The sequence below is a fragment of the Lupinus angustifolius genome, unplaced genomic scaffold (assembly GCF_001865875.1).
Source record: "Lupinus angustifolius cultivar Tanjil unplaced genomic scaffold, LupAngTanjil_v1.0 Scaffold_156_4, whole genome shotgun sequence".
Lineage (NCBI taxonomy): Eukaryota > Viridiplantae > Streptophyta > Magnoliopsida > Fabales > Fabaceae > Lupinus > Lupinus angustifolius.
The window spans coordinates 44,312-64,667 of NW_017726078.1; positions in this window are offsets into that span (position 1 = coordinate 44,312).

Consider the following 20,356-nt stretch of genomic DNA (forward strand, 5'->3'; position numbering starts at 1 on the left):
TGCATATAACCATGCATTCAAACAAATAACTCTATATTGCCCTTCCAATAAACATAAAAAAATAAACCAAACATTGTATAGCACATAACCATACATCTCAACATGCATTTTTACACCATGTATGCATCAACAATTAGTGCAGAACATTCCATTTCACAAGTAAATTTTCTAGCCTTACCAAAATCTTCATTATGGCAAGACGCGAGAACTATCTCAACAAATCCCTAGTTCATTATGAAAAAATGTGGGTGCCTCAAAAAATCCCTCGTTCATCATGGCAAAATACGAGTGTCTCAATAAATCCCTAGTTCATTATGGCAAAACGTGAGTGCCTCAAAAAATCCCTGGTTCACTATGGTAAGACATAGGAACTGCCTCAACAAATCCCTGGTTCATTACGACAAAATGTGGGAACTACCTCAACAAATCCCTAGTTCATTATGGAAAAACACAGGTGCCACAACAAATCCCTTGTTTATCATGGCAAAACGCGTGTGCCTCAAAAAATACTTGATTCACTATGGCAAGACATGGGTGCCTCAACAAATCTCTGGTTCATTATGGCAAAATGCGAGTGCCTCAACAAATCTCTCGTTCATTATGGCAAAATGTGGGTGCCTCAACAAATTCCTAGATCACTATGGCAAGACGCATGTTCCTCAACAAATCCCTGGTTCACTATGGCAAGACGCGGGTGCCTCAACAAGTCCCTCATTCATCATGGCAAAACGCGGGTGCCTCAACAAATCCCTAATTCACTATGGCATGACGCAGGTGCCTCAACAAATCCCTGGTTTACTTCAGCAAGAGACGGGTGCCTCAACACATCCTTCGTTCATCATGGCAAAATGTGGGTGCCTTAACAAATCCCTGGTTGATTATGGCAAAACGCGGGTGTCTCAACAAATCCCTAGTTCACTATGGCAAGACACGGATGCCTCAACAAATCCCTAGTTCATTATGACAAGATGCAGGTGCCTCAACAAAACCCTCGTTCATCATGGAAAAATGCGGGTGCCTCAAGAAGTTCTTGATTCACTATGGCATGACGCAATAGCCTCAACAAATCTCTGGTTCACTACGGCAATATGCGGGTGCCTCAACAAATTCCTAGTTCACTATGGCAATATGTAGGTGCCTCAACAAAACCCTCTTTCATCATGGCAAAATGCGGGTGCCTCAAGAAATTCTTGATTCACTATGGCATGACACAATAGCCTCAACAAATCTCTGGTTCACTACGGCAAGATGCGGGTGCCTCAACAAATCCCTGGTTCATTATAGCAAAATGTGGGTGCCTCAACACATCCTTGGTTCAATATGGCAAGATGCGATATCTGCCTCAACAAATCTCTAGTTCACTATGGTAATACATGGGAACTGCCTCAACAAATCATCGGTTCACTATAGCAAGATACGGGAACTACCTCATCAAATCTCTGATCCATTGTAAGTCATCAAAATTCGGTAATTTCTCAAAGGCTTTTTCTGAGCCTCAACCAAATAGAGTTCATTTCTTTATTGGTTTCTTACCATGATACATTTTAAACTTTAGTTTGCTTGCTATCAGGGGTAGTCGCAACATTCATTTTTATCCGACCCAGAAAAAGCCCAAAACTTATTTCTATAAATAACTGATTCTCAAACAATGATTTTTTCAAAGTTATTCTAAAAATAATAATAATAATAAATATATAAATAAAAAAACAAATGAGTTAAAGATTATCTTTCGTCAATTCTTGATTATCAAATAAGTTAAAGATTTAAAAACATATAAACTGGACCAAATCATATCAATTTGTTTAGGTTGCACGAATCACTTTAACAAGAGTTAAATCTTTAAAGATTAGACAAATAATAAAATAAATCAAAGATTGAATTATGAAAATACAAATCATATCGAATTGATCGGGTTGAGTTTTTATAATTACGAAGCGAATAAGGTAAGAATTTCCTTTTTATATTAATTTGATTTGTAAAAAGGTTAGTGATCCTTCAGATATTCCATAAAAAAAATCCAAAAACAATAATTTTGAGATTGTGTATTAAGTATCTTCTATAATATTTATAAGATTTAGAATCATCAATTTTACCTTATGCAATAATCTTAAGTTGATGCAATCACTAAAAAATGGGATTTCGACTAATTTTTTTTAGAGCCAAATATTTATTTTTTTACTCACTAGAGGTATTAGAATAAATTTTGGGCTTTAGAAAAATTATTAATCAATATGGACTTTTAATTTTTAAATAATTTTAAATTTGAATTCTTTGTATGAATGATGATTTATTACATAATTATAAATTACAATTTCTATTTTAAGCATGTGTTGAAATTCATTACAAAATAAAATCCCTACACACTCCTTATTTCCTAAAATAACTATATTGAAATAAATGAGATTATATGCAATAATAGAGGATGATTCCTCTTCCATTTCACATTATGAAAAAATATTTCATTATTGATTTCAAGATACATGTGTGATACTATAAATAGTGCACGTTCTCTAGTAAAAAGAGGAGGAGGATCCCATACAAAAAAAACACTAAAAAGACAATAATTCTATATAAAAATTACATACAAGAGTTATACACAAAAATCCCTAAAAAAAGAGTCCTGCATGTTGAGAGAGAAAAGGTTGTCATAGTTTGCAATCTAGTGTGAGCAAGCACACACTACATTATGTGTTCTCATTCTTTGAAGACTTTGGCCGTCCTTTCTACGTATCAGTTCGCATATGTGTTGACTAGCCACCTCAAGCCAATCAAATATCGTAACATCACGCGGTTGTAGTACAACCCATCGCTCCAGATTACTACTCTTGTGTGAACACAAAATTATCTACACCTGAGTGCACCTTTTCTCATCCAACGCCTGCAGATTTATCTCGTGCTCATATTCTCCACAGTTAGCAACGTCGATCAATCCGTTACCGACACGTCATCGAGCCTAGTAAATCATTTTACTTTTGTTCGTAATGTATCCATGTTCCTTTGCAAGCTTCAACTAGTTAGTACATTTATTTTTCTACAATATGTGTATGATAATTATACCAACTTTTATTTCAACCTTATATATAAAAGAAATAACTTTACTAATAATAATAACATTATTATATGATAAATTATATTTTTTACAACAGAAAGTTAAAGATACCCGTATTACATAACAAACACTTAATAAAATCTTTTTTTGAAATCAAATAAATATTACCATAAATTAAAATAACAACCATATATTTTACTAACACGATTGTTAATGAAAATTGATAATTAACAACCACTTTTCATAGATAAATACCCAAAATAAATATTTTCACTAAAAAATGAAATTTGTCAACCACATAAAGGATGGAGGGACGGTCGCCCTAAGGGCTTCTTTTCCTCAACTCATCATTCGAAAGGTTGCGCTATATTGCTTCTTCCCTTAAGTAAAACACTCAACCAACAACCTTTTTCTACCCAAAACACTATGTAGCCTTGATTCCCTACATAAATAGGGATACATAGGAGCAAAGTCACCTTGTTAGGCACAATAATAAAAATAAATAAAATTTATCTTTTTTAATAAACAATTAAATAACCAAATAATTTTAAAAGTATAATATAAGTCACATAATTTAGTGAGGAATACTGCTTAAGACGGGCGGATAGGGTGCTAATACCTTCCATATTCTATAACCGACTCCCGAACCTGGATATCAAAAATCCAAAGCCCAATTTGATTGGGCTAAATAGATTTTTCTACATTTTTTACCATAAAATGTAGTGGCGACTCTAATAAAGTCGTGCAGCCGAAAATCGAAGTGCGACACTTACCCTCGCTTACATTCTATTCATGAAATGTCAAAGTGAATTACATTTTCTTGTGCACATGAATCCTTTGTTTATCATATTGTATGAGTTCGGAGAACAAATACTTTAACATTTATGGGGTGTTTGTACCTTATACATTTGTTTCTACCAATGTCTTTTTATTTGAAAATTGAAAAACTTTAGAATGTATAAAGCCAATACGTGTTGTAACTACCAACATGATATAATTTATTCTTTCCTATTTTGTCCTTTCACAATTTCTTATTTCCACAATATAATTTACATTTAGATGGATCTTGAATGTATATTACTACCATTTATAATTGCCAGACATTTATTCAGTTTTACATTCTACCAAGAATGTGGATGGAATGAACAGATTGCAGTTTTACACACATTTCGGATAGAAGGTGAATGGAATGTAGAGAAAGTGGCATGAAAAATAGAAGTTGGCCTCTATATTATTTATAACTTCTACTACATATGTTGAATATGTAGTTAATGGAGCTTTGATGAGTAAAGGGTTAGCTGAAGTCTATGAGATAATTGAAACTGTCAAGGCCAAACTTAAATGCATGGAAAAGAATATAGAGGAAAAAGAGATTTCAAGTATCAGCAAAATATGTATAACCAATGCCTTATGTGAGATATTTGGTGCCCATGGGTATAAAAGCTCTAGATGCCAATATTGCAACAATCCTTCATATGGTGAAACAATTAAGCAAGTAGAGTCATGCTACAACTTTTATGATAAGTCTAAGAGCACCAACAAGCTAAACCACCAGTTTCAAGAAGGATTAGGTATTTTGAAACCCACATAAGGGTCTCCTCAAGTACAAAAAAGGCAAAATGAGGAAATTAAAAATTAGATGTATAGAATTATCATCTATAGTTGACATCTAAGGTAGATATGTTGGAAACTCAAATTGCCTGACAAGTGGAAAACTCGAGTTGGCAACCTGGTAGGTTTCCAACAACTATAAGTAAATCCAAAATATAATGATCATTGCAAGACTTTAAATTTTAGGAGTGAGAAGAACTTGAAGAGCCTATGTCTTTGAGTGAAAACAATAAAAATAAAATGGAAAATGAATTTACTACAAATTGATGAAGAACATGTTGCAAAAAAATTAAGTATGTTCCTCCCCTACCATACCAATCTTTGATTCTTTATCCCCAAAGGTTAGAAGAGTTACCTGAAATTTGAGAAAATTTTAGAAGAGTTACCTGAAACACAAGTTTTACATGATATGTGTTAGGAGAAGAACTAAAAAAGAAAATGAAGTGAAGATTAAACAGGTTAATTCCATCATGCTTGTAGAAAAGAAAAGAGAATGTGAAATGGAGAAATATATTTGATTTGCATGGATCTATGGATATGTTAAAATTGAGTATGCCTCCTCTCCATCACCGGAGAGGGTAGTGCATACCTTAGATTATAATACATGGCAAATATAATGTTTCAATAGTTCAAATTTTTGTTTTTTTTTTAAATTAAATATTTAAAAAAAATAACCTCCTTCAAATTCTTAATATTGGAGAGTCTAGTACTAAAGAGTAATGTATTTCGTTAAAATTGGCACATTACACTTGTCTACGGTCCTCTATTGTGAGGCAATTGATCTTGTAGTATGAGTCAACATTCACGCATATAGATATTTCTTCGCTAATGGCAAAGATTACTTTAAGGTCAAACAAAAGTGTGAACCTTAATGGAAGGTGAAGACAAATTCATATCACTCCTTCTAAACATGGGCATCGACCCATGGGGAGGTGGGTACACATCTGTTATCTAACAAATTGTGTCACTGCATATATCATCAGATATAATTGATCAGAAAAATTATTAATTATTAATTTTTTAACTTCAAAATATTTTTCTAACCAATCATAGGCTGATAGTATATATAGTTGTACAAATTGTGGGACATCACATTTGCTCCCCGAGGATGTATACATTTATTGCTATTCTTTGTAAGTCATTTGACAATTATACTACAAGCAACGAGATTCAAGTGACAACTTTAAAGACTAGGTTTAAGCTCTTAAATAAGTTTTAGGAATAGTTTTTTATTATATTTTTATGATAATTTCTTCTTAAAACCTTCCCAAGTTCAAAGCCTTTGTAGGGAGATGTTTATTGTATCGGCCACAAAAAATCAGAAAATAAAATGATGAATAAGTAAGCACTACTTATCATGAATGTAGCATAGAAAATCCAAGAAATGACATACACAAGGAGATGAGAGTTGTTTCAACAATACTTTGATTGATCATGCAATCATAGTCAAACACCAATAAGGTGTTTTAAGAACCTAATCTTTTCTTTCTAAATTTTTATCCTGACGTACTTTATGCTAAGTATCCGGGAGATATTTATGATGTGTTTTTTGGTAGAAACTTTTAAAATCTTAAAGCACTTCAATGGAAAGAATTGGCTTCTTGTCCATAGTATTATTTACGTCTTAATTGAGCCAAACTTTTGATGTTAATATTTAAATGTCACTACAAAAAATTTGTCATATACCTACTGATGCTTTTAGTGTCAGTCACTAAAGCTATACTAATAGGTAAGATATACCTACAGATTCTTATTAGACTATGAGTATATGTTACATATATCTACGTATGTTCAACTATAGTCCTATATGTCCACTAACATATTTAAATTGTAGGTATAAATAAGATATACCTATAGATTCATATTTAGACTATGGATATATATTTCATATACCTCCATATGGTCAACTATCTTCCCTTTATATGTAGCGACACAAATTTGAAACTATGGGTATATATAAGAATGTTTCATATACCTACATATATATATACCGAATAGATTTGAAACAATAGGTATAGTATTCATATACTTACAAATCACAATTTTAAGTTATAATTATAATAAGCATGCAAAACATATGCACACCCTATTAACCCACATGCTGCCTTTTCCGATGTGAGCATGTTTATTGTCCCATAAAGATGTCTCACTTCATGTGTATGGATGACAAAAAAATATGTTTCTATGGGTAACCACAGATAAAATCCATATGAGCACATGTATAGCTCACAAACGCGTACCCGTGAGTTTTATAAATGAGTTTTTAAAAATATTTACATATGAGCAGATATGGGTATTGTGGTACATGTGTCTGCGGGTACCCGTTATTTACGTGATTAATATAATACCTTTAATTAAAATAAAAAGTAACTACCCTAACCTTCCTTACATTATGTACATCTTTTTCTTTGACTTTGTTTACAATTAGTGGTAAAACACCCTACAGATAATATCATTACATGTGCAGAAATACACATGCCTTGCAAAGAAAAATATATAATTAAAAGATGCAAAAATAATTAAGTTTCATCTCATACAAAACATAATATAAATAAGAAGTTAGAAATTCATTGATAACATAGGAAATTCGAGGGTACCCATTATACCTGTAGGTACCCAGAAATACCCGTGAAAAACCCACGTGTGGGTACACATACAGGTACGGACGGGTATGGATAATGATCTCATATTTCAAAATGGATAGTGGGCAGCTACTACACGTGCCCACCCTTGCTACTACACGTGCCCACCCTTGTCTGTTGCCATCCCTATCCATGTCTACGTTTGAATTGTTGAAAATATATATTTAAGTTAAAAATTTAATAATTAATTATTTTTCTAACTAATCACTTAGTGACACATGAAGTGATACATTTTTTAGACAGAAGATGTCCATCTTTTTCCATACCCCACATATTTGTTCAATTGGGAACACACATCAAATCCTCCCAATAATTTTCAGATCTTTGTTGCAGTGGAGCATCTCAAATGGAGGTAGTTGACAGAGATTCCAAAATTTATTCTTTATGCAATTTAAAAAATTTCTACTCACTCCTTCTCTCACTTTCTTTTCTATTTCTTTACTTTTTTCTTAATTGGTTCTAAATTTTAGTGTGCACTTAAAGCAAAACCTAGCATGAAATGCAATACATTACCGTATGGCTGGAATTTTCACTAACATTGTGTTTTAAGTTTTTCCATATATTCTTATTAGTGATTTTTCTATACCTTATTGTTTATAGATTCTTATAAGTGTTTTAAATTGCGGTAACAATTGTAGTTATCGTGATTGCGGTTATTGCGGCCGTTGTAATGCAGATTGTGACAATTGTGGTGTGAATCATCTTGTGATTAAAAAAATTTGAATTCGATGTGGCCTGATCTTCGATCCGATAGGCCTGATGTGTTTCAAATGCGGTCTGATGTGATTGTGTTGTGATCTGATGCGGCCGTATCAATTTGATTAGGAGTCACACCACAATTATGGTGTAATGTAGTTGTGGTGGTCACTGTGACCATAATATTACGACCACATCAAGTGATGTTGTCCACAATTTAAATTACTGATTTTTACTAAGTTTTATCTCTTGTTTTGTCCTGTGGCCTTTCATTGATATAATTATTTAGTTTTAACTCGTAATTGTTTCATTTAAATGGCATATTAGTTGTTTGATTTAATGCTTGGATAGGGGATGGTGCTTGAAAGCTGAAACTACTTTACAAAGTACATTTTTTTGTGTGATTATGAGAAAATGAAATTAATTTTGCCACTTTAAATTGTAGCTCAAGGGAGGAGGAGGCCAAAGAGGAAATATGAATGAACTTGAGACATACTTGATGTCTAGGTAACTAAAAGAATTTCATTGTTTTGTAGTTTCAATTGTTATGTATTGGTATTACTAAATCTAAATGGTCATTTGAATTGCAGGTAATAGAGGAAAAATAAAAAATACAACCTTGGGTAAACTTTAATGTGCTAAAGTAGAATAACAGTCAATCTAACCTAAAACATGCTAATGGTAATGATGTTCCTTTTCTAGCCATTCAAGTATGTATCTAAATGGATGCTCCTAAGTAATATTTATTGATTGGTCGAACTAAATGTTTTTATTTATTGTTTGAGGTAAATAACAATGTTGCAAGTGTGTTTGATATATTTATGGATGCAAGAGGACAATCTAGAGTTTATAATATTTTTTTGGGTACAAGAGCTTATAATATTTAAGATATTTGTGACATTTTTTTTTGAAGTTTAATATGAGACTATTTTTTTGTATTTTTTGGATTATAAGTTGAATTAAGATTTAGGGAAAAGTGCATCGAACCTTATGAACTTTATGCTTTTTGTAAGTAGACACCATGAATTACTTTTTGCTGCTTAATTGTCCCTTAAACTTTATTTGTTTGTGAAATTGGTCCTCGTATAAAATAATGTTAAATTACTAACAGGTCATCAAGGAAATCGCTATCATGAGACTCACAATAGCAGCAATAAATCTACCACTACAACAATGCATGTTATTCAGAGTTGATGACCGGAAAAATTATCAACAAAATAAAAATTGATGAAGAGAAGATAAGTAAATTTTAGAATTAAAAGTGGATAATAGACTAATATTGATATATAAAAAACTAATATTAAATAATAATGATATGTCGGACAAAATTTAAAATAAAAAGCATAAGTGAGAAACTTTCATTGTTACTAATTTAAAATTATATGTATGTATGGACCAATTTCACCAATAGTTAAAGTTTAAGGAATAATGTTGTTACTATAGCTTGCAACAATTATAAATGACACGAAATAATACTTACTGGCTGAGTCACGACCAGGTCACTTTCTTTAAGACATTTCGTGACACTGCCCAAAATGTGCAAGCAAAGTATCAACCTGACGTCTCCAGGATAAAACAGCTCAGATCTCTGTTATCAAATTCTTACTGCATTGTAAGAACCAATCTTGAATACGCCCACCACAATATGGCTACTAGTCCAATTTTCTTCCCTCAATACTAACTACTAGTGTCAGTTCTCAAAATTCCTACAATATGGCTACATGTGCCAATTCTTTTCACTCAATACTGACTAGCACTATTAGTTCTCGAAATTCCCACAATCTGGTTGCATGTACAAATTCTTAGTACCACGGAAAGAAAGGGGAAGAAGTTTGTAGGAAATGCGTCGGCGGAAAATATGAGGCGGAAAGAAAAAGTTGAATGAAAGAGCATTCAACTTGGGGCGAGTTATAATGAGAGGAGAATGCATCTATTTATAACATGAGATTTTTTCCATGTTCATCATCTCTCCAATGTGGGACTTGGGAGTTGTTTTTTTCAAAACTTTTTTATGTGGGACTTAGGAGTTTTTTAGATTTCACACCCAAAAGTTCTCACTAATGGCTTCCAAGAAACCAAGTTCCAACAATCCCCCACTTGAAATTAAAAAACGATTTCTGAAAATTTATGTGGCCTTAATAAGATTGTGCATAAACAAAGGTGTCATGCGACTTGAACCTTTGCATAGTGAGTAAGATCCAGATTTTACTAGAGTAACTTGTAGTCTTGAACTCTATCTTCGACATCAAACCACACACAACACTTTCAAATGTGTATTCTGTAAAGCCTATGCGTTAATGGTCATGCACGTCTATCCCAGTATAGTGAACACTCTAGAAATTTATGCCCCATAATTTCATAGGATATGGCCCTCACTTCCACAATCACATAAATGAGTCTATGAAGAGTACTCTTGTAGTCTAGGTACTCCAGTCCAATTGGAGTATAGATCTCATTAAGAGTTTAACTCATCCTTAGAAATGTTGCAGGAATCATGCTTCTCATAATTTTATAGCATGTTCATTCTCATATCACTTCACAACTTTTTATTACCTATTGAACCTATTTCTTGGGATCTCCAGTCAGTTAGGTCGGGTTACTAGTGATCCTCGTTCTAAGAGAAATAGTCTCATACTCTTAAAAATATTGTTGACTTTCTCTCTAGCTAGTCCTTTCGCCAAAGAATCTGTTAAATTATTCTCAGTGCATACATGATCCACTATAACAGTTCATGTAGAGAGTAACTCTCCAATGATGTTGTGATTACGACATATTTGTCGTTTCTTACCGTTATAAAAGCGGTTCTCAATTTTTACAATAGTTGCGGTACTATCACAATGGATCAACACAGCTGGTATCGGTTTTTCCTATATGGCAATTTCTGCAAGCAAGCTTCTCAGCCAATTGGCTTTTTCACTAGCTGTTATTAGTGCTATCATCTCAACTTCCATAGTTGATTGAGGTAAAATAGTTTGTTTCTTGGTAGAATCTAGATAGTCCATCTCATCATTTATGACTTCTTGCCACAAATCAACATCCAAAGAAGTCAAAACTTCTTAGAGAGTTGATGGATTCTCCTCTAATATATAGACCATATAATTAGGTATATACTCTCTTACTTCTTCTAGGTTCTATTTCAAACCTTTCATTTTTTTTTATCATTAATAGCTAGTTTATCCTTATCCTCTTTTTCAGCTTTTTCCGGCAGCATTGGGATATCGATTTTTAGAATGTGTGCAACTTTTCTCATAGTATGGAATAATTTCATCTTATGTTGCCACCGTTTGAAATTTGTCCCATCAAACCGAAATGGTTTGTTCAGGTCATAGTTGTTCGGTCCAATAATATTATCTACAAATATCATTGCAGTAGAAACGTCTTAAACTTATTGTTACCATAGCTTGCAACAATTATAAATGGCACGAAATAATACTTACTGGCTGAGTCACGACCAAGTCGCTCTCTTTAAGACGTTTCATGACACTGCCCAAAATGTACAAGCAGACTATCAACCACGCCATCCCCAAGATAAAACAGCTCAAATTCTTACTGCACTATAAGAACCAATCTTGAATGCACCCACCACAATATGGCTACCAGTGCCAATTTTTTTCCCTCAGTACTAACTATCAGTGTCATTTCTCGAAATTCCCACAATATGACTACCTGTGCCAATTCTTTTCCCTCAATACTGACTAGCACTGTCAATTCTTGAAATTCTCACAATTTGGTTGTTTGTGTCAATTCGTAGTACCACGGAAAGAAAGAGGGAGAACTTTGCCGGAAATGCGTCGGCGGAAAATATGAGGGAGAAAGAAAAAGTTGAATGAAATTGTATTCAACTTGGGAAGAGTTATAATGAGGGGACAATGCCTCTATTTATAATATGAGATTTTTTCCATGTTCCTCATCTCTCCAATGTGGGACTTGAGAGTTATTTTTTTTTTTAACTTTTCTATGTGGGACTTAAGAGTTTTTTAGATTTCACACTCAAAAGTTCTCACTAATGGCTTCCAAGAAACCAAGTTTCAACAAGTAATTTGGAATAAAAATAGTTTGTGGTGTCTACTTGCAAAATACATAAAGTTTATGAGGGTTTTGTGAATTTTTTCCTAAGATTTATAATGAATGTTGAATTATAATTCATTCAATTGTGTTATATCAGATTAGTTATTGGGGAGGAATCCACTTACTCCAAGAGTAAGTTTTTTAAACTTACTCCTCATCCTAGCCATCAATTCTAGGGATATCTAATGGTTTGAATTAGTCAGTAGATCTAAATCAATAGATGTCCATAAAATTGATGGCTAGGATGGGAAGTAGGGATGCCAAAAAAACCCGACCCGTGGGTACCCGTGGAAATACCCGCAATGGGTACCCGCAATAATAGCTTATGGACGGGAGCGGGTTTTGCGATACCCGCCCCACGGGTACCCGCAAATTTATACATTTAGTTTTTAGTTAAATTTTTATATATATTTATTATTATTTTAAGATTATATATATACTTTATTATTATTTCATAATAAGTTACACATATTTGACTATGATAATAAACTTATCATATAAATATCATATTATTCATGTAACAATTATTTTTACATATTGATTATTACACATTATATAAATATATAATTAAAATTAAAAATCCATTGGGTACCCGTAAATACCCGCTACCTGCACGGGTACTCACAAATATTGCAGGTTTGGGCACGGGAAAGCACTACCCGCATCCGCCCACGCCCGTTGCCATCCCTAATGGGAAGTAAGTTTCAAAAACTTACTTTTGGAATAAGTGTCTCACTCTTAATTATTTGCCATGAAAATAAAAGTGTATATATAACGACTTATTAAGGATAGATAAAAGTGTCCATAAGTATAGTTTGTTGGGTACCTATGGTTTTTTTTGTCTACTATCAACAGATTTTTACTTTCATTGTAAGGCAGATTTTTTGTAATGTGAGGACTTATTTTTCAAAAAAAACCTATGAATTGATTGATATTAAATTGAAAATATCATTTGGAAACTGAAAATTGTTGTATATCTGGTGTTTTTAGTCTTGTCAATGATTTGAACTAATAAATATGAGATTTTGAGTTTAGACAGGATTTGTACTTTACATTGACTTTGTAGTATAGAGAAGTTGATATGTGATTGTTTTAAGATTGACATCAATTGCATGATTAAATATAAATAAGGTACTTCAAATCATTTTCAAGTATTCAACACTTTTGATCCGAATTTGAGCCTACTGGATTTTTTTTACTTGTATCCAAAATTATATTATCACATTATTGGTACTCTCGGATTATGAATGATGCAATTGGAAAAGTAGTGTATTTGGTTATTATTGTTGTTAAAAGGTGAAATCTATTATCTGAAAACGTTATTCTTATCTTCCATGAAATAAAAATAAAGTGCAAAAACGGAAAAATAAAATAAAAGTGCAAAAAAGGAAAAATAAAATAAAGAAAAGTCACAGAAAGGAGGAAAATTTATATGGGAAGTAATACAAGTTATTAATAAGAATCTCAATGTCTCATACATAACTGAAATAATGATATATTTTATTCGAAGATTATTTTTAGCCCTTTGATATCATTTTATTTTTTTATCACACCTAACATCTACTATCTATGTTACAACCTTCTAAATACCTTTTGGTTTCTCTTGAAGGTTGATATTAGATTATCTTATTCTGGACATGTTGCCTTTTAAATGGTTCCCTTATTGTAACTATATGGTTTCTCTCTAAGTGGCCTTCTCCGGGGATGATTCTAATAATATTAACCATGGTATGGAGGTGGGTAATGCTACTCTATAGCAGGAGGATGTGGTTTATGAAGATTATGGTGATACTACTATGGCTGGTCCTTAAAAGGTGATTTTTTTTATTTTTTATCCTTGTCTCTTTTTGTTCATCATGATTGACTTCAAAGAGTTTAGTGTCCTGGCCTGGAATATCCGCAGGGCTATTAATAGGAATGGTTGACGTCATGCTATAGATTTAATCAGAAAATTTTATCAGTCTCTTACGATTCTGGTTGAGACTCATGTCAGTTTGAAGATGCTAGAGTTTTTTGGAATGGTTTAGGTTATCAATGGTGTCACATTGTGGAAGCTTCCGGCCATTCCGGTGGTATTTGGGTTCTATCATGTGTTGATAGTGTTTACAGTTACACGTGTTTCGATAAATGCTCCCAAGCCATTTCTATTCATGTTCAACATAGGGTCCATTCTTGGATTTGTAATGCTATTTATGCTAGTCCCTCTTAGAGCGTGCGTGATTTATTGTGGGAGCATCTTGCTCATCTATGGAACTCAATGGTCGTTCCTTGGTTGTTGTTAGGTGACTTCAATGAAGTACTTCTACCGTTTGAGGTTAGAGGTGGTCATTATATTGCTTCAAGGGCCCAAAAGTTTTCGCAATTGCTGGACAGGTGTGGTCTTTTGGATTTGGGTGTTGTTGGTAGCAGGTTCACTTCGTTCCGCAAGGTTGAAGGTGGGTGCAGCATTTCTAAGCACTTAGATAGAGATTTTTCGGATTCTTCTTAGAGGACTACCTTCCCGGAAGCATACGTGGAAAACCTCACTCAGCTTTATTCTGATCATTGCCCTATGTAGCTTCGATGCGGGGGAGGCGACATTGATGCTTCAAATAGGCCATTTCGTTTTCAGGCAGCTTGGATGTTTCATAAAGATTTTCGGTTTGTGGTTTCTAATGCTTCATCTCAGTGTTGAGAACGTTGTAGATGGCCTTACTAAAGTTAGGGAAGAGGCTCTAATCTTTAACAAGAACACTTTTGGGAACATTTTCAGAAGGAAATGTCGGGTTGAGGCTAGGATCAAGGGGTTTCAATTGAAGCTTGATAATATGGCTGATAAAGATCTCCTGAGGCTTGAGGCTCAGCTTCGGCGATAATAAAATTATATTCTAAGGCAAGATGAGATGCTTTGGTTTCAGAAGTCGAGGGAGCAATGGGTTAAGTATGGAGATAGGAATAACAAATTTTTTCATACTCAAACTATTGTAAGAAGGAAAAGAAAAAAAATCCACGTCCTATTTATTAATGATGGTGTGTGGTACACTGATCCTGATCTTTTGAAGGAGAAGACTCAACGCTATTTTATGGATTTATTATGTGATACTATTGATGTTGATCTTGGTTATTGTCCTGTTCGTACTCCTACTTTGTTTATGGAAGTTGTTGATGCTCTGCCTGCCCCGGTTAGTATGGAGGAAGTGACTAAAGTGGTTATGAGTATGAAATCATTCAAAGCTCCTGGTCCTGATGGTTTCCAACCTTAATTCTTTAAGAAGTACTGGCATATTGTGGGGGCCAAGGTCTAGTCTTTGGTGCATGATGCTTTTAGACTTGATTTCACTGATACTCGGCTTGTGGAGACGCTGGTTGTGCTTATTCCTAGGTTGATAACCCTACTTCTTTGAAGGATTGGAGACCTATTAGTTTGTGTAATATCATCTATAAGGTGATAACGAAGGTGCTTGTTAATAGACTAAGACCGTATCTGGATGATCTAGTTGGGCCGTTATAGAGTAGTTTTATTCTTGGGAGATGTACCTCTGATAATATCATTCTTGCTCGAGAAGTTACGCATTTTCTGAACAGGACTAAGTCAAATAAGGGAGCTTTGGTGTTTAAGGTGGACTTGGAAAAAACTTATGATGGAGTTAATTGAGATTTTTTACATCTCACCTTGACTGAGTCTAGTTTTTCTCCGATTTGTGTGAATCTTATTATGTGGTGTGTGAGGTCTACTAACATGTCTATTCTCTGGAATTGTTCTAAATTGGAGAAATTTATATCCACTAGAGGTCTTCGTCAGGGTGATCCTATGTCTCCATACCTTTTTGTCATGTGCATGGAAAAGTTAGCGCTCTCTATTCAACAGAAGGTTGATTCTGGCCAATGGTTACCCCTAAAGCTGTCTATGGGTGGGCAACCCATATCCCATCTTTTGTTTGTAGATGATGTTCTCCTTTTCTTTAAAGCTTCGAAGACTTATGTGCGGTGTATTACTAATACTCTGGATGATTTTTGTAAATCTTCTGGCCTCAAGGTGAATATGGAGAAGTCTAAGTATATGTGTTCTAGGAATATACCCGCAAATAGATTTTCAATGGTTTTATACTTGGAATAGCATTTTGAAAGCTACTGTAGTGCTCAAAGAAGGCTTTAATTTCCATATTGGTAGTTGTGACCAGTCCTTTTGGTATGATAATTGGTATAGGTTTGGTAGAATTTGTAACATGGTGGAGTATGTTCATATCTCGGATACTCTCATCTCTGTCAGTCATATGTGTATAAGTGATTCTTGGGATTTCAATGGTTTTTCAACTCTTCTCCCACAAGAGGTTCGTCAATTGATCTCTGACTGGGTTGTCCCTAGGTTGTCTTCGTCTGAGTTTGGTTGGTTTTGGCAAATCATGCTTCTAGTAGTTTCACAGCAAATTCTAGTTATATTTGGCTTAAATCTATTGACAATAATGATCTCCATAGCTCGGAGTGTTGGTGGGTGTGGAGGTTAGGGGTTCTAGAAAAGTGAGATTCATGTGTTGGCTCCCAACTAATGATCTTCATTTCTAGAGACATTTATCTTCGACTTCGGTTTGTTCTCAGTGTAATGGGGGTGTAGAGGATCTTTTTCATACTTTTTGATATTGCCCTAACTCGGTCCGTCTTTGGTATTGTCTTGGATTTGTCCATCCGGACTTTTGGTGTAATCAATCCTTTATCAACTGGATGAGGTATAATTCTAAACTCCTTAATAGTATATTTTTCTTAGCAGGTATCTGGTGGGCTTGGAGGTGGAGAAATAATAATATTCTAGGTGCTCAGGCCTAGGATATCACCTATGTGGATGCTCGTGTTCATCAGGACTTTAGAGGTTGGACTTATTCTAATCCAGATTTGTACAGTATGGATGTCTCTATCTCATCGGTTCAGTGGTTTCCTCTTGCAGCTCGACATGTGAAGCTTAATGTGGATGTCATTTCTTCTATGCATTTCAATATTATGGGTAGCGGTGGCACTATCCATAATCATTAAGGAAGATGACTTCTCGGTTTCTCTTCTGGTATTGGAGTTGGTTCTGCTATTGAAGCTGAGTTTTTTTACGACGGAACAAAGGTTGCTTTTAGCTTGGGATGAGGGATTTAGATCTATTGTGCTTGAATGGACTTTTGGAAGTTGTGCAAATTATTACTACTAATCTTGTAGTTAGATACCAACGGATCTCTGAAGTGGTGAATCGTATTCGTAAGCTGCTTGTGCATTGTTGGAATGTTCATATTAGCTTTATCTATAGAGAGGCTAATGCCTTAGCGGATTTTATGGCTAAGATTGACGCTATTTCATAATCTGGTTTCAAGATTTGAATGACTGCTCCTGTTGACGCTTCTGATTTCTTACTTTTGGATTTCCCAATTTCTTTGCTTTCTTATTTATTATGTACCAAAAAATATGGTTTCTCTCTTATGGTAAGTTATTGCTTGAGGAGAAACAAAGATTACGTGTAGGATTGTTTGATATATAGAAGAATCAGCAAGAAAAGAGCATCCACCACCTGACCGTGTAACTTGCCACAATCATATATTGACATCCTTGCATAAGAAAATTCTAATTTTAATTAAGAATGTAATATTTATGTAGTGACTGTGTAAAGATTTATACACAATCAATGCATTATTTATCTATCATTTAGATTATTTTTTTCATGAAAGTCAATTATGATTGAAAATGAATAGTAGATGATGCAGTGACAGTGTAAAAAAGTCTTAGTATACATTTTTTTCCTCTTTATTTAATTAGAGATTATCTTTTGACTTTAAAAGTTATATGAGGCAATAGTTTTATATGCAAAAAAGATTTAATAATAGAATATATGATTTGATTATGATGACTCATTGCTAGGGGAAGATAATATGAAGATTATGCAATAATATTTAAATCACGTTTAATATGATTATGCAAAGATTGAATTTTTATTTTTAGGAATATTGAATTTGAAATTAAAATATTAGATTCATATCTGCAATCACTTATAAATAGAGAGCAATAAGAAGATATGCAATATAACAATTAAGAGAGATACACAACATGGCTGGGTAGCTCAATTTTTCTAAGATAAGGATATCCTCTTTAATAATATGAATGATTTTTTTTCCATCTTCTATTAAGTGTTAAAATTTAGTCTTTAGTGTATTTGTTCAAGCAATCATCTATGTAATTTTTAAGAGGTGTTTGAGGAAGAACCAAAGGTTGAAATCAAATGTTTCGGATATAATGAATTAAACTTAGGTGAATAGGTCTTAGTCCTTGGAGGATTAACAAATTACAACGAACTAGGTATAATCATATGTTGTCTAAAGTTGGAGCTACCTCAATTAAGCACATTATTTAACCACAACCACATGGTAAACCCATCTTTTAACTTAAATTTTAATGAAAGAGAATCCATTTAAATCATTTAGAATTCGTATAAGTTAAAGGGTAACTCAATTCCTAGAAACTTTTATGAGTTTATCCTATCTTAACTTATCTCTTAGCCCATCATCTCTTATTTTCCGTGTCATCTTATTTCATCAACTTCATATTGTCTTTTATTTTAATCTTATTTTTGAATCCATATTTAGTTCTCTAAAATGATTAAAATAATTAAGAAGTATTTACCGTCCATATGAATTCGATATCTTTTATTATTTAGCGATGAAATTGTGCACTGCTATTGCACACATTATTTATGCACTAATGCCAAACTTGAAAGTTTGTTAAATAAAGGGGATTCAGAAATCCATCTAACACAAGCCTCATGATTCTTCGTAGTAAATCTACCATTGGTTGATTTGCACTTTACATCCCCATTAATTTAATGCAATTTTTTCTTAAATAAGGCAACTATATCAACAAAATATAAAGAACTCATACAGGTAAAATTGAATCTTGACATAGGCAAGCATATTTCCAAATAAATAAGAAAACCAAATTTTTATATAATAGAAACCAAATATAGGAATGGCAATGGGTCCTATAAGAGTATTAGCAACACCTGCATGCTATTTTATTTTTGGACTCAGACCCATGCCAATACTTACTAAGTCTATTACCACGGATCCTTGGATATTCATGAGATCTATGCGTACCCATAAATTAAAAAAAATATTAAAAATAATTAAGAGTAATTTATATAACTGTGTATTTATTTTCTACAATCTTATGTATTTAGGTAATCAACAATAGAAAAAAAATTATAAACATAATTTAAAGTTTTAAAGAAAATTTAAATTGACTATTAAACACAACTCATTTTACTCAAACAAATATAATAAACAAAGTCACTACTTCAACATTATGATTTAAAATTGATTTAGCAAGAACTTTTTAATCAACGCAACATTCGATTACACATATGAATTAACAACGTAAAATTACATTAATGCTTAACATTATAACATTACTCTTTAACAATATAACAATCACATTTATGAATTAATATGATATTACAATTATGGAGTAACAACATAACATTACAATTATGATTAAAATGATATATATATATATATATAAAGAGAAATATATGCATTGATAGTGTAAGAGGTTTTACATTATTAGTGCATCACCGACCATTTATTTTCAATCATTATTGAATCTTAAATAAAAGTAATACAAATGAATGGTGGATTATGTACTGACTATGTATAAACTTTTACGCTTAATGCATAAATATTATACTCATATTTATATTTAGGAAGGAATAGTGGGTCCGGGTACCCTGCGAGTCTGGTTAGCTCATTGCCCAGACCTAGACATATCCAACAGTAGGTCTCAGAATCTCGAATCTCAATTACCCGCTAATCCAAAAATACAGGTCACGATCCAACTCATTACGGATATTATTTGTGGATATCTGTGGATCTGGGTACTCATTCCCAATCCTAACCAAATATGATATAAATAAAAGGTAAAATATATGTGAGTTTCATATACAAATAATAAAAATGTACAAGGTTTATTTGATTTGTGAGAGAGGTTATAAAATTAAAATAACCTAATGAAAAAACAAAGAAAGAAGCTTAACTTTCTTTGTTTAACAAGTGTGATACTTAGTAAACTTTTATGTGTCTCATATTTACTTTTTCAAGAGAAACAAACAAAATATTTGTTTTGGAGTAGGGCCACTCAACTTCATTATCATCTTTCCTTTTGCCTTTCAAGGTAGATGTGATGAGTGTTGATTGTATTCTCTTACTTCAAACCTTCCATTTCTTATACACAATGAGATTGACAATCTCATTAAGTTGGTCTATTTTTCCCATTGTCAAGTTTGACTTTACAT